This window comes from Macaca nemestrina, chromosome 6, assembly GCF_043159975.1.
Source record: "Macaca nemestrina isolate mMacNem1 chromosome 6, mMacNem.hap1, whole genome shotgun sequence".
In the NCBI taxonomy this organism is placed as follows: domain Eukaryota; kingdom Metazoa; phylum Chordata; class Mammalia; order Primates; family Cercopithecidae; genus Macaca; species Macaca nemestrina.
Window position 1 is genome coordinate 142,296,600 of NC_092130.1, and position 14,967 is coordinate 142,311,566.

General features: G+C 44.4%; 1 long non-coding RNA gene across 4 annotated transcripts in view; it reads right to left on the minus strand.

Moving 5' to 3' along the window:
- The window catches only part of LOC105473103 (uncharacterized), a 46,012-nt gene that overhangs the window by 12,692 nt on the left and 18,353 nt on the right, over positions 1-14,967 (minus strand). For 3 of the 4 annotated variants that reach the window (XR_011625062.1, XR_011625061.1, XR_011625063.1), the window contains one exon: positions 2,218-2,297. This is a non-coding gene — a long non-coding RNA (uncharacterized lncRNA). Of the gene's footprint in view, positions 1-2,217; positions 2,776-14,967 lie in introns of those variants that run through there. The other variant, XR_982070.2, reaches the window with a different exon arrangement.

The window sequence follows — 14,967 nt, forward strand, 5'->3', positions numbered from 1 at the left end:
CAAAGGGTTGTACCCAAAATCAGAAGATCTCAGGAATTGCTATTACTATTACACAAGTACAATGAATTGCTATTGCAATTTCAGTGAAGTTTGTATTTCTGGTGTGCTCAGTACAAAACATTGCAACTAGACCTGAAAGCAAATACAATAGAATATAGCAGTCAAAAAAAGTCTTTTGTCTTCAGTACGTCTATCCATGTCTTCCTATCCATAAAGAATTTGTAATAATTTTTCAGAACAAAGACTCTTGATCCAATTCAGATGAGAATGTGTGATTATACAAATATGGGTGCAGGATGAACATAAAAAATAGGAAGAATGTAGACTACTCTGCTCTTAGATCAAATTAATATTCCTTTTTTTGCAGTTTAATTAGGCCTAAATAAAAAGCCACTTGAAGTCTGGAGATACTGGACATAGGAGATTTGTCAAGCCATTTTTCCCACCACCAATGCCTGAGCACGACCTCATTTATCTTGGTCATTGAAGCTCAAGGAAGCATTGCACTTTGGCTCCGGCTTTAAGTTTTGTATGTTGATATGTATCCCATGTCTTCTAACAATAAAGTGCTATTTCACTGGCATTAATCACTGTCAAAGGCTTTCCGGTAAATTCTTTAGGCACTCGCCTTGTGGGAAAAGGTATCAGTTTGCCACATCATAAGAAATGGGCTGTTCATAATGTTGTGTTGTAACTTGATTCTTGTGAGGCATTGGTTGAACACAGTAACAGACCAGAGTCAATGATGATACACAGTGTCTAGCCCTTAAAAGATGGTTCCAAAAATTAATCCTTGTTTTTGTTTGCCTATAGTGTCAATTCAATTGACTAATAGTAGGTGACTCTTGGTCACATTAATATGATTAAGAAAAGGCACCACTTTTCAAATAGTCTAGGTGTTTAGTCTAGGTGTTTCATATAAAATTACATAACAGTTTTTTGCTGCTCGGGGTTATAGGGTAGCCAGGCAGGATCCTTGCACTTAAGAAATTTAAAATGTAATACATGAAAAAGCAAGTGAACAAAAATAACCTTGATTATCAATCGGTCAACTGCATTAATTCAGCATCCATTTGAGATAGAGCAGTGGTCTTCAAACTTTTTTGAATGCTTTTCTCCTAAAAGAATTTTTAAAAGCTGGATACCTGCTCCTGCTTCTGCTGCCAATGTGGGGATATCAAAAAGAAACTGCCATTGAGGGTTGCTACACAGGCACAATACGTACGCTACGCTAATTAACGAAGACCGTTTCAGGTAGGATCAAAAAACATGACTGGTTTATTAGGATGCGAGAAAACTCGGGTTTGTTCCTTTAAATTCTAGTAAGGTTAAATACTAGTTAACATTTAAATTAAGTGCCTGCATGTGCCAGGTCTTATTGTAAGCACTTTATATGGTTTATGTCATTTAAACTTCACAAAAACCCTATGAATTATCCTCATTTCATAGAGAACTAAGGTTATTGAAGTTTAAGTAATAGGGAAGCAAGCATCAACCCCAGGCGTTTGTCTCCAGAGCCCATATTGACAACCATTGTATTCCCCTAACCCTTTAAAAGGCAAAGACTGTCTCTTCTCAGTGCGGTTATCAAAACACTTTTCGCCTGGAACCTAGAGGCATTCTTGTGTCTCTGTTTCCACAAAGATTTGTGTGTTTCAGATGGGAAGGGCTGCTCCAGTGTTCTGGATGTGGTCTCCAAGGATGTTTTGGGTGTGCTGCATTTTCTTTTCTTTCTTTTCTTTCTTTTCCTTCCCTTCCTCCCTTCCTCCCTTCCTCCCTTCCTTTTGAGACAGAGTCTCACTCTGTCGCCCAGGCTGGAGTGCACTGGCACAATCTCGGCTCACTGCAACCTCTGCCTCCTGGGTTCAAGCGATTCTCCTGCCTCGGCCTCCTGAGTAGCTGGGATTACAGGTGCCCGCTACCACGCCCAGCTAATTTTTATATTTTTTTCATAGAGATGGGGTTGCACCATGTTGGCCAGGTTGGTCTCGAACTCCTGACCTCAGGTGATCCGCCCGCCTTGGCCTCCTAAAGTGCTGGTATTACAGGTATGAGGCACCGTGTCCGGCTGCGTGTGCTGCATTTTCAGCACGTACACCAAGTGTCTCCTCATGGGGCTGACGTGTCGGAGCAGGGAAGCCACCGTTCACTTTCCAGAACCCAAAGGGGCAAAGTGACATCATAAAATTGTCAGAATGTCCCTTGACACAACCGTACCTGTTTGTCTGTAGCATCGTGTCCTTGGTGAGCCCCTCTTCCCTTCTGGACATGAAGACATCGCCCAGAAGTAACTCTGACTTGGAGAAGAAAAGAAACAGAAGAAAAGAAAACCAGGGAACCGTAGCTCTTTCACCAGTTTAAAAAAATCTTTAACTTAAGATAGAATCAAGTTCTTTTTGAAGCAAAAACTGCATAGTCACAGCTGTTACTAGAAGAAAAAAAACAAAACCAAAAAAAAACAAGTTTAGAGAATCAAGCACTTGTCCTTGTAGATTTTGATTACTATTGCCTTTGGGTCAGATTCTCTCATTAGAGTCAAATAAATGTTTTCCATCATGACCAAAAAATGTTTTATACAAATTCCATTTCCCAGAACTCTGTGAATGAAATGGAAACCCCCTTTTCTGGTTGTGGAAAAAAACCAAACCAAAACAAACCTCACAACCTCCCAGCTCCATCTTTCTTAAGTACCCCCTGGTTTTGCTAGGTGGCGCCATAGGCTAATGCATGGGTCTTCCTTGACTTCCCCGGCGGCCTCCTCCTGTGAGGCAGGAAGAAAGGCTTCTGCGGTTCCCTTGGAGTTTAGGATCAGACCAGCCCACAGGAGGTGAGATCCGTTTGCCAAGACTCGCCTCTGTCATGTTAGGAGATGCCCCCTCCCCTTTCCTGATTGATCACAGCTGGTAGTGAGGGGATTCTTGGCCATGTGCTTTAGCCGTTCTTGAGGGAAATTCTGGGGAATCTTAAACTTGATCCTAAATATTGCGTTTCTCTCTAAGTCTCCTAAAAATTGTTCATGTATTTGGGGAGGGAGGCTCACGCTCATATTGAAGAGTGAAAGAAAGGGACAATAATTCAAAGGTTTGCACCAACTCCATCCCCATCCCCCGCACAAGGTTAATGTGTGGGGAAATCCCAATCCCTGTGCTTCCTTAGAGCCCCGATGTTTCCCAGCCTTGGCAGGGGCCAGGACAACCTTTCTCCATCCTGCAGCTCTCAGAGCCAGCTTGTTGTGGAGGAACGGGAGGCCCTGTTGTAGGAGGGGTGGCACAGGTCCCACAAACCCTATGGGGTTTGGAGGACACCCAGGCACCTACTGACTTAGCAAGAGAATCCCCTTTCCCACCCAGCTAGAGGCCTGAAGCGCCAAATTACCGATTTCTTGGCCTTAAAACATTAGAGACTCCCCAAACACAAATATGACAGAAAAGCTTTACTTGGAAATGTTGGAGGATCAATCCATTGCAAAATGGCGCTGCTCGGAGAGATCCCCAGGGAGGAGCTGGTCGTGGACTGGGCGGGGTGGCGAGGGCTGCAGGGAGCAAGAATAGAGGAGGCGACTTCACTGCCTTGGCGCCTGCAAGAGGAACCACGGCTTCCTTCCGCCTGCAGTGTCTGCAGCCTGGGAATCCGACCCAGATCCATGATGGCCAAGGCCTCATGACCCGGAAAATCTGGATTTCAAATACTGTCCTGATAGCTGCCTAAACACCCACATATTAGTCCTCCCATGGGTCCTGGTTGGGGTTCAAACGTATTCCTACCCCACCCAGCATTCCCTGAAATTAGCATCATACTGAGGGCAGCCCTGACAGTGGCCCCAGGTCCTTGTTGAGGACACAAGAGGAGGAGGAGCCTCAGCCAGGTGAAAGATCATCCATATATTCCAAGAAGGAAGTTTCATAAACATGCAGACCTGCACAGCACAGGAGACACAAGTAGGAATGCTCTTAACATTGCAAGTCAGAGGACAGATTCCAGAAAGCAGATAGAAGGGAGAAAATATATAAGTAATACCTAAAAGTCAAAATGGGAAGGAGAACAGCTTTTAAAAATTGACCAAAAAGTTCATATATAGAGATTATATATTAACGTATATATGACATATATAGTCACAAGAAGGCAAGGAAAAACACAAAACTCCAAAATTAGAGAGAGAAGAAGCTGGGAATAAAAACATATATCTATGGATCTTCGTGACTCTATTTTGAGTTCACTTCTAATACTCATCGAAAAGATATTTATTTGAGCAATTGTAGGAATGTGTATGATGCCATGTCCATCTCAATATCTCTGTTTCAACCTTGAGGAATCTATCAGCCCTTCCTGCATTTATCTCTGTCCCAGGAACAATGCTTCTTTTGGCAGTAAACATCAGTAAACTTAAGTGCCATGAGTCATATTTTCAATTTTTAATTAAATAATGGTCTAGCTAAGGTTTGATTTATTTTGGCCTGAATTAATTTAGACCCTGGTCCACATAGATTTACATAGTTTATTTAATACAGCTCATGATTGCATAGTTTGTAAAATCCTTAGATAGCTACAGTGTAGATTGTAAAATCACCCTCTTATCAAGCAAGGAGTGGTAGAATATAATTTCTGGGGGTGGTGTTAACTTTATCCTTAAAACTAGCGTCACAAAAGAAACGTGTTATATTCCTAAATAAAGGCTTTTATGAGATCATCTAAAGATATTGCATCCCATATGTTTTCACTCTAAGAGTTTGAATGATATGGTAAAGCCTCATTAAGTGGTGCTGATGCATGTTTTTTTCTTTCTTTCCCAGAATGGTTATAGAAGGTCATAAATCTATATAGTAAGCACGCTGCAAAAAGCTCATCTGCCGCACTCAAATATAGTAAATACTGTTTAAACAGCAGAAGTGTGAGTCATACCGGTATCGTTTTCCTAGAATTCTGATAAAAAAGCATCATGGCTAATTAATGTTCCCAAGAAAGGGTCACAGCTTACAGGAAATGAATCGGAAGGTGACAGGAAGAAAGGGTGGGGAGCTCAGAACGCTCTGGCTCAGGATTGTTGGCGAGATCCTTGTTCATGCAGCCAGGAATTGACAGCAATCATGAGAAAGAGAATAAATCACGCTGCACATTGAAACTCAGTTTTTTGGGGTTTTTTTTGAGACAGAGTCTCACACTCTCGCCTAAGCTAGAGTGCAGTGGCACGATCTCCGCTCACTGCAACCTCCGCCTCCTGGGTTCAAGCAATTCTCCTGCCTCAGCCTCCCTGAGTAGCTGGGATTACAGGCACCCACCACCATGCCCGGCTAATTTTTGTATTTTTAATAGAAACGGGGTTTCACCATGTTGGCCAGGCTGGTCTTGAACTCCTGACCTCATAATCCACGTGCCTCGGCCTCCCAAAGTGCCAGGATTACAGGCGTGAGCCACCGTTCCCGGTCGAAACTCAGATTTAACCAGACTGGAAATGCAGGGACAGAGAGACAGAAGAAGGAGAGGAGGGAAGGATGATAGGAGATGATGACCAGAGGGTTGGGGGGTGAAGATTGGGGTTCAGGGGAAAATGTCTGAGAGAACAGCATTGAAACCACCCCCGCTACTGATTTGGTCTGGGCCCTGCAGTTAAGCTGTTTTTGTGGGTATGGGGGTTTCATGGCACTTCTGAATGTTAAATATGATTGGATGAGCACAGCCGGCAATTTGGCATTCATGACTCAGCTGACCTTGTGACCTATAGCAGGACATCTCGTAACCCTCAGAGGAGAAAGTGAGTCAGACACATTTTCTGCAAAAATGAAATTTGCCTTGTGGGAAGAAAGAATGCTCCCCATGCATGTGTGTTGAGTGAAGCACAGAAGTTTGCCCTGCCTGCCGTCCAGGACGTGGGGGCTGGGTGGAGGTGGGAGGAGCCGAGACCAGGCCAGCATGGAGGTGCTCAGGTTGCTTTCTTGTCTTCAGCTCATTCTTTACATTGGGTTGCAGCCCCTGCATTTCCAAACAAAGCATCAGGACACAAGGTCCATCAAAGGATTCTTTTTTCTCACGAATGGGTTGATGAATAGGATACATTCGCAAAGGTCTGAAAATCAAATTAAATTTTCATTACATGCTTAATGAACTTATTTGTCAGACAGAAATCAGTCTTCTTCCAGGAAATCTGGAAAGAGTGGGTAGCATACTTCTAGCAATTCCTGAAAATCCTCATGTATTATTAATTTTCCTGGAGGGAGGGACTACGAGAGCCACTGTTGGTTTGCAACACCGGAAGCTTAGCTTTGTCTCCAGAAGGTATACTAAAACTTCTTTCTAAAGATGCCTTTTTGATGTGCCTTATTGCGCTTTTGACAGGGGTTTGGGGGTGGAGAGGAGATGACTACTGAATAATCCAATCAAATGTCTGGTACTGCAAATCCCTAAAGCTTGGGGCAATTTGGGCTGACCCCAAGGAACTGGGACCCATTAGCAGAACTCTCTTCCCTGCTCTGTGCCTGGGAAAGGGAACTGATGATCCCATTGTGCATGTAGTGAGAAGAAAACTTGGGTTTCAGTGAGAATCTAAGTACTGTTTGCCAATCCATCAGCAAACACTGGAAAGTCCCATTTGCATGTGACATTGTTTTTGTAAAAATGATGCCTTCACTGAATGGAAATAAGAAGTCAAGAAAACCTGAGTACTGTTTACATTCTATCACAGGAGTCGAGGCTTATGCTCAAAACCCGGCTCCACAACTAACTAGCTGTTTGGGTGTGGACATATCATGTTATTTCTTGGAGTCTCAGTTTCCCAGGGGGACTGGGCTTTTTAATCAGTGCAAGCCTGCTCAGCTCTAAACCATCTTTCAAGTCTTCTAAGTTTCTTTTATTGTATTTTGGATACATCCTGGAAATGCAGGGCAAGCAATTGATTTTCCAGATCTCCCACTATCGTTTACAGAGTATATACAGTAGATATTTTTTGGACGGGGAAGTTACTGTATCACCTACATTTTTATGGTAAAAATGTACTTTTAATGATATGAAAATGTCTCAACTTTTTTGAACGTACATAGGCTGCAGAACCAGCCTTGGCCCTTGTAGGTTCATCTCAAAGAATAGAAATCATCACTGAAGTTGTGCTGCCAGTAATCTGATAGAAATAACACTAACCTACATCTAACTTAGATCTACACAGAACAAAAAGGAGTTCTGGGAGGTCAAATATGGGTAAGGATAGTTGAAGAAGGGATGGTAGGTAACTCGAGTCCCGAGCCTACCAGTCCACACTGTAACAGCCTGCATAACTGCGTGAGCCAATTCCTTATAGTAATTCTCTTTATATATGTACATGGATCTCCATCCCATCGGTATATCCCCATCCAATAGGTCTGTTTCTCTGGAGAACTCTGACTACTCCAGAGTCTTTTATGAACTTCCCTATTTCCTCACTCTTCTCTCTTTACATCTTACAGTTGTTTCTCTTAAGTCTTCATTCCCCCTGTTATTGCAGGTGGGGTTCCCTGGGAAGCAGACTCTGAGACAGAGTTAAGAGCACAGGATGTTTATCAGGCAGTGTCCTTGGGGTCAACATCTGGAAAAAGGATGGAACAGAGTAGGATTGGGATGAAGAACTTCAAAGTGACCAATAGCAACCTCAGTCAACCGCAAGGGGCGCTGTGGAGCTTACATGGCCTACTTGAACTGTTCCATGCTGGGCTAAAAGGGAGGCCCCTACGCGGCGACCTCGATCAGCCATTGAGTGTGGGCTGCCTGCGGGACAGCAAACCCTTGGGCCAGGCGTCTCTCTGCAGCTGAGGCAGACCTGAAGGGCTAGAGGCGAAGGCTGTCCACCACCTGCACCCTTGACGGGTGGGGCAATGGGGCCTTCCTGCATGTGGAAGCTGGGTGGTGCGTCTTTATGTCCACCACACCTTAGCTGGAGACTGTCGTCCACCCGTAGACATTTACCCCACTTTTAAGTCCCTGATGATTATCTGGATGCTTAGCTGCCCCCAATAAAGACAACACTTCCCAACCTCTCTTGCAGCTAGGTGCGGTTCTGTGACTCCCTTTTGGGCAATGGGATATTAACAGAAGTGTATGTGCAGCTTCCACAGTGTATCCTTAAGTGGAAGAGTAGGTGTTTTTCTTCTCTCCTTTTCCTTCTCACTGACTGGGAGACAGATGTAATGACTGGGGCTCCAGCAGCCACTTGGACCATGAAGTTACCTTGGAAATGAAAAGTGTATGTGGCATAAAGTTAAAGAAGACTCTCTGCCCCATGGATTGTTTACCAGCCCAGCTCTGGCTGCTTCCAGACCTCTTAAACATGAGATAGACATAATCTTTCTTATTTAAGTCACTTGCACTCAGGAATTTCTGTTTCTTACAGCTGAAACCAATTCGGATATAAAGATAGTCCCTGACTTATGATGGTCTGACTTACAATCTTTGGACCTCAAGAGGGTATGAAAGTGATACACATTCAGTAGAAAGCAACAGGGTACTCTCGTTCGATGCTGAGTGGTGCCAGTGAACTGCAGCTCCTAGTCAACCATGTGATCACAAGAGTAAACAACCAATGCTCTGCTGTGTACCGTCTTTAGTAAGTTACATGAGATATTCAACACTTCATTATAAAATAGGCTTTGTGTCGGAAGATTTTGCCCAACTCTAGACTAATTAAGTGTTCTGAACACGTTTAACGTAAATGAGACTAAGCTAAGATGTTCAATAGGTGTATCAAATGCATTTTGACTTATGATATTTTCAACTTAATGATGGTTTTATCAGGATGTAACCCCACTGTAAGTCAAGGAGCATCTGTATTATCTGATCATTCTTCCTCTACTTCTCTTGCTAAGATAAAGCCCACCACTGCATAGGAAAATAATCAAGTCCTACACCGTTTGGTTCTTTCTAGTGTCTTGAAACCTCAGTCATCATCTCCAGTGATCTTTCTGCTTGGCCCATGTCTATTACTCCGGCCTCTGAGACCACTGGCTTGGAGAGGGTTTGTATACGTATAGGACACAGCTTTGACCCGTGGGAAAGAATGAAAGGGCTTTTACTCTGGTCTGTGACTAGTTCTCTCTCTGAATCTCCAAATTTAAAGTCACCTCATTATAACAAGGATTATTTTCCTTCTAAATATACCTGTTTGATTTGCATGAAAAACTCATATTCCTTCTATTTGCATACATTTGGCTCTATTTCATGCAAACTAGTGCTGAAACCCTTTAATAGTATTGAAACCTGTTTTTAGTGCTGTAAACTTTTTGGGAGGGACTTGGCTTCTCCCTGCTCTGGGTTACATTGTCATATTGTGTTACCTTCACTGACAATGAAGGTTTTCCACCCAAATGGCTTTCCCTGTCCTTAGAGTAAGGGTTGGGGATGGAATAAATGTCACTTTCCTTTGCATTCCAAACCCGGGGGCAACCTGGGCGAAGACTGAGAACCGGGGAGAGTGGAGATAGAAAAAAAAGAGAAAACATTCAGACAGAGTGGCAGAAAGGCATCCATAACCTATTGTGGAGGACAGTCTCTAAGGTGGCCTCATGATCTTCGCACCCTTATCGTGCCCTTATCCTTTCCCTTGAGTGTGGGTGGGCCCTGTGGCTTACTTCTAATCAACACAATACAGCAAAAGTAATTATATGTAGGTGACCACCGTTTGTACAATTGTAATTACTGCCTCATGAGGAGACCCTCCTCTGCCGCCTCTGAAGAAGAAAGCTGCAGCATCGTGAGCTGCCCACAGAGAGTACGGTGTGGCAAGGAGCTGAGAGTCTGTCTCTGACCAACAGTCAACAAGAAATGGGAGCCCTCAGTCCTATAACTGCAAGGAATTGAATGCTGCCAGCAACCCGAATGAGCTCGGAACTGGGTTCTTTCTCAGTTAAGACCCACCCCAACTAACACTTTGATTACAGCCTTATGAGATCCTAGGTGGAGGATCCCTGACCAATAGAAACTGTGAGATAATAAATGTGTGCTGTTTTAAGCTAGTAAAGTTCTGGTGATATTGCTACACAGCAGTAGATAATTAATACATCCATAATAGGGACTTTGGCCTTAGAAAGGAAAAGAAAACGCAAATTTGTTTGATGAAGACTTTTGAGAGCAAAATAAATGTGCTCTGGAAGACTAGGATGGATACATGGCAAGTGAGAACCACGCTTTGCCGTATGCTGTGCTAACAATTTTTAAGTGAGAAAAGGCAGAGAAAGGGGATAGTCAATCTCTTAGAGTAGGGGCATTGAAGCAAAACAAAAATCTATATTTTATAAAAATGACCAGCATGGATTTGAATCATGATGCTAGAGGAGGTGGAGGCTGTGGTGCTGGTGGTGAGATGTTAGAGAAATTTCTGCCCTCAAATTTGTGGGTGGCACGTGAGACACCAGGATGCCTCACAGGCCAGAGCTTGTGGGCTCTGTGTCAGAAGGCCTGTGCTCAAGTCCCAGATCTATTGCACATTAACTGTGTCATCTTGGCCAAATGACTGCATCTCTCCAGATCTTAGTTTCCACATCTGTAAAGTAGGGTTAATTATGGTACAGGTTAATAGGATTATTGTGTTAGGACAATGAGGTAATGCATGAGAAGTGTCTAGCCTAGCACACAGTGAAGGTCTAATCAATGAGAGCTTTTAAAAAGTAATGATTGGATGAGGAGTAAAAAAAAAAGAAAAATGTGGACAAGATGAGGCTTTCCAAGTACTTGTGTTTGGGAAAAAATTGGGAGCAAATTAACTCTTTGAATTGAGATTGCCCATCAAGCTGTCAGGATTGTTCGAGCCAGTGATTCTCTTCCCTGGCTGCATACTAAAATTACCTGGGATGATTTAGAATATCCTGATGCTTGGGCCCTGCCTCTGGAAATTCTGATTTAATTGGTCTGAGTATAGCTTGGGCATCAGGACTTTGAAAAATTCCCCAGGTGATGCTAATGTGCAATCAAGCTTGAGAATCACTGCTTTGACCCTTTATCTATTTCTTAATGGTGGCCCCTGATTGTTTCAGGTGTCTTTGTTTTGTTTATCCAGCTAGATGGCAAGTCCCTGTGGGCTCGCCTGTGTGTTATCCTTTGTGGGCTGGCAGAGAAAGAGGCATAGGGAACAGGGAACCAGAAGCCAAAGAGCCTGAGTTCTCCATCTGGTTTTTCCTAACTGGCTGTGGGGCCCATGGCCAGGGTCATGATCTGATTGAGCATGTGCCATGCACCAGACACTTCTCCAAGTACTTTGCCTGCGTCAGTTCATTTATTCCATCCGCCCGATGAACTGGTTCTATTTTTAGCCTCAGAGCTACTAATAACACAGAGAAGTTAAGTAACTTGCCCAGGGTCACACCACTGTGCTTCTGACTGTGAGTGCAGGAAGCCTGAGTTCCCACCACGACCCACTCCACCCTCGGCCTGACATGAAGCTGATCTCAACTCTACTCATCTCCAGTGAGGAGCTAGATGGTCCTTGAGTCCCTCCCAGCTCTAATGTTTACGGTTCTGCTGCCCCCGCCAGTACCTAGCAGACACATCACATAGTGATTGGTCTGGCGCTATTTTCTCGGGGACTGATTGTTAAATCAAGGAATTGATTTCAGACTACAATGAGCACAACAGAACAAAGAGGGCAGGCAGTTGGAAGCCATGACCTGGGAGGGTGGCTCTGCGTGGAAAGATGACCAGGTTAAAGGGATGATGTAAGAGGAACGTTTGTGCATCGCTTTGTGCTTTTGGCACTTGGGTTAGCTGAGTGAATGTTCAGAGGGATGTGTCAAAGTCAGCCAAAGGCTACTTTCACTGAGGATGTGGAAAGCTGACTATCCCTGCATAAAATAAGTATCAGGAATTTGGGCAAATTGAGCCTAAGAGCTAGAGAAAAGATGAAAAAGCCTCTGGAGTGGATGTGACCGAAAAAGTAAAAAATAATTCTACATGACTGGAATTTTCCGCAGCCGCTGGATGTTAGGCTGGCGATGTCTGACGTTCAGTTTTAAGTTGATGCCTGCACTGTTCTGTGTGGTAATAATCCTGCATTATCACTAAACTATCCGTGAAAGTCTGTTGCACGTACAGTCTTTTGTTAGTGGTGCTTTGAGGGAATGAAGTAATAGGAATGGTACTGGTAACGGAGAAAAATAATGAGGAAGACAGATGATGCTTACAGGGGATAGCACAGAGAGCACAGAGAGAACGTTTAGGGGAAGCAGGAAGAGGTGTCAGTGGAAACATGTGTCCCTCAGGAATCCTCAGATGTGTTGGCTGAACACAAGGCTTAACGAAAGTTAATTGAACATACGAGAGAACAGGAAGATCCTCAAGTCTGAGGCACCTGGGACTCCCAGGAGGCCAACATGTGGGTTACTCAACGTAAAAGAAGAAATTGAGAGAAAAGGTATAAAGTATGATTTCCCCAGTGAAACACAGAGTAATAAAAAGGACACTTCTTAATCTATGTAGGTTTTAAGACAAAGAAAAAAGCCAAGGTAATGCCTTCATCCACACAGGGGTTTGATGACATAGCTCCACCTCAGATGTTCCTCAAGTCCTGTGTATGCCCTAAAGAGATCTCCAATTCTGGTGAAGATTGGAATTACGGGGACTTTTCAGAACACTACTGTCTGGTCCCACTGCAGGAAAAGAGGCTGATGTCTTTGGGTCAGCAGGTGGCCTGTGCGTGGGGCTTTTAAAAGCTCCTCAGGGCTGGGTACAGTGGCTCATGCCTGTTATCTCGGCACTTTGGGAGGCCAAGGTGGGAGGACTGCTTGAGGCCAGGAGTTTGACTTGAGACCAGCCTGGGCAACATAGCAAGACCTTATTTTTTTAAAAAAACAAACAAACTAGCTGGGTGTAGTGGTGTGGGACTGTAGTCCCTAGCTACTTGGGAGGCTGAGGTAGGAGGATCTCTTAAACCCAGGAATTCGAGGCTGAGGTGAGCTAGGATCGCCCACTGCAATCCAGCCTGAGTGAGAGTGAGACCCTATCTCTAATAAAAAAAGCAAACAAACAATAACAACAACAAAAAGAAATAAAAGCTTCTCAGGAAATTTACTGTGCAGCCAAGGTTGGAACCCACTGCCCAGAGCGCTATCCAACGAACGCACACCAGGAGACAAGAGGCGGATGGCAATTCTACAGAAAGGCTTGCGAAAAGAAAATAAATCTTGGGAACCCCAAATCACTAAACCAAAAGGAAAAGTCAAGCTGGGAACTGCTTAGAGCAAAACTACCTCCCATTCTATTCCTAAAACAGCTACTAAGATAAAAAAAGTTACACACCTCCCTCACACTTTGCCCACAAGGAAATTAAACTCAAAGTTATCCCTCTGCTCAAGTGAGACAAATGCATGTCTGATTGCTTCCTTTGCCCTGATGTTTAATGCAACCATTTGTCTTTTATCTACCTAAGACCTGGACCCTTCCCACTTCGAGGTGTCCTGCCTTTCCGGACCAAACCAATGTACATCTTACATATATATTTTTTTATGTCTCGTGTCTCTCTAAAATGTATAAAACCCAGATGTGCCCCGACCACCTTGGGTACATGTCCTGAGGACCTCCTGAGGCTGCTGTGTCATAGGCATGTCCTTAACCCCAGCAAAATTAACTTCCTAAATTGACTGAGGCTTGTCTCAGATACTTGTTGGTTTACAGGCTTTAAGCTTCAACTAAATGTGTGTTTTCACATTTCTTAGTTTTAAACTTATTTGTTGGTCACATTGTATTAGGTGAGTGTGAGGAAGTTAGTAATAGGGATACTAATATTAGTTATAATATTCATACTATACGGGAGTGCCGGGAAGGGAAGACTGTGGTCCTTTTAAATGATCTGGAACGGGGGAAGGGAAGTGCTGGGTAGAGGAAGGCGTGGTCTCTGGCTAGGGCTCTATCCCCAGGGACCTAGGTGAGGACAGGCACTCCTGCCTTCCTGCTGAAATTTTGCATTTCCCAGGACTGCCCTGGCCGGCGACACCCCCATCCTGTGCCTATAAAAATCCCAAGACCCTAGCAGGCAGACACAGGCGGCCAGACATTGAGAGGAGCACATCAGTGGAAGAAGACACATGTGGCTGGAGGGCGAGAGGAAGTCTAGGGGAGCATGCCGGCTGCACACCACAGGCCGTCCACCGGCAGGCCATTCACAGGTGGAATGAGGTGGAGTTTGGCCGGGGCAGTTGGAGGAGAGCCTGGGCCACCACAGCTGACTCCAGGGGAAAACCAACTCCCTTCTGGCTCCCCCATCTGCTGCTGGCTACTTGTACTCAATAAAACCTTGCTCTCATTCTCCAAGCCCAGGTGTGATCCGATTCCTCTGGTACACCAAGGCAAGAAACCCCGGGATACAGAAGCCCCTCTGTCCTTGTGATAAGGAAGGGGGTCTAGTTGAGCTAACGCAAGCCGCCTACAGATGGCTAAACTAAAAGAGCACCCTGTAACACATGCCCACTGGGGCTTCAGGAGCTGTAAACATTCACCCCTAGACACTGCCATGGGGTCGGAGCACCACAGCCTCCCCTTCTGTACGCTCCCCTAGGGGTTTGAGCAGTGGGACACTGAAGAAGTGAGCAACACCCCCATCGCACACCCTGTGAGGGGAACGAGGAACTTTTCTCATTTCAGTACTAAGAATGTTACCCAGAATAAAGAGTGGGCCTTTTCTTGCATAAAATCCTAGCAAAAACTCCAAGAGAAAAGCGGGGGACATTGGATCACAGTTGTCAGAAGGTGCCTTAGGATCTCTTGGCGTCTGGATGATGGAGGCAGAGAACAATATGATTGGCTGAGAGGTCGGGGCGGGGGGGCTCCAACTCTCCTCAGATATCCCCCTCTAATATTGGGACTAGAAGTTCATAGCTTTAAGAGCAGGAAAGAGCTTTAAAAATCATCTAGTTAAACTTACGTTAATAGATTTTTTTACAACTGAGACTCCATGAAGTAAAGTATCTGACCCAGGAAACCCAGCCATTTAGCTGCAGAACCAGAAGTAGGGTGGAATCTTTGAAC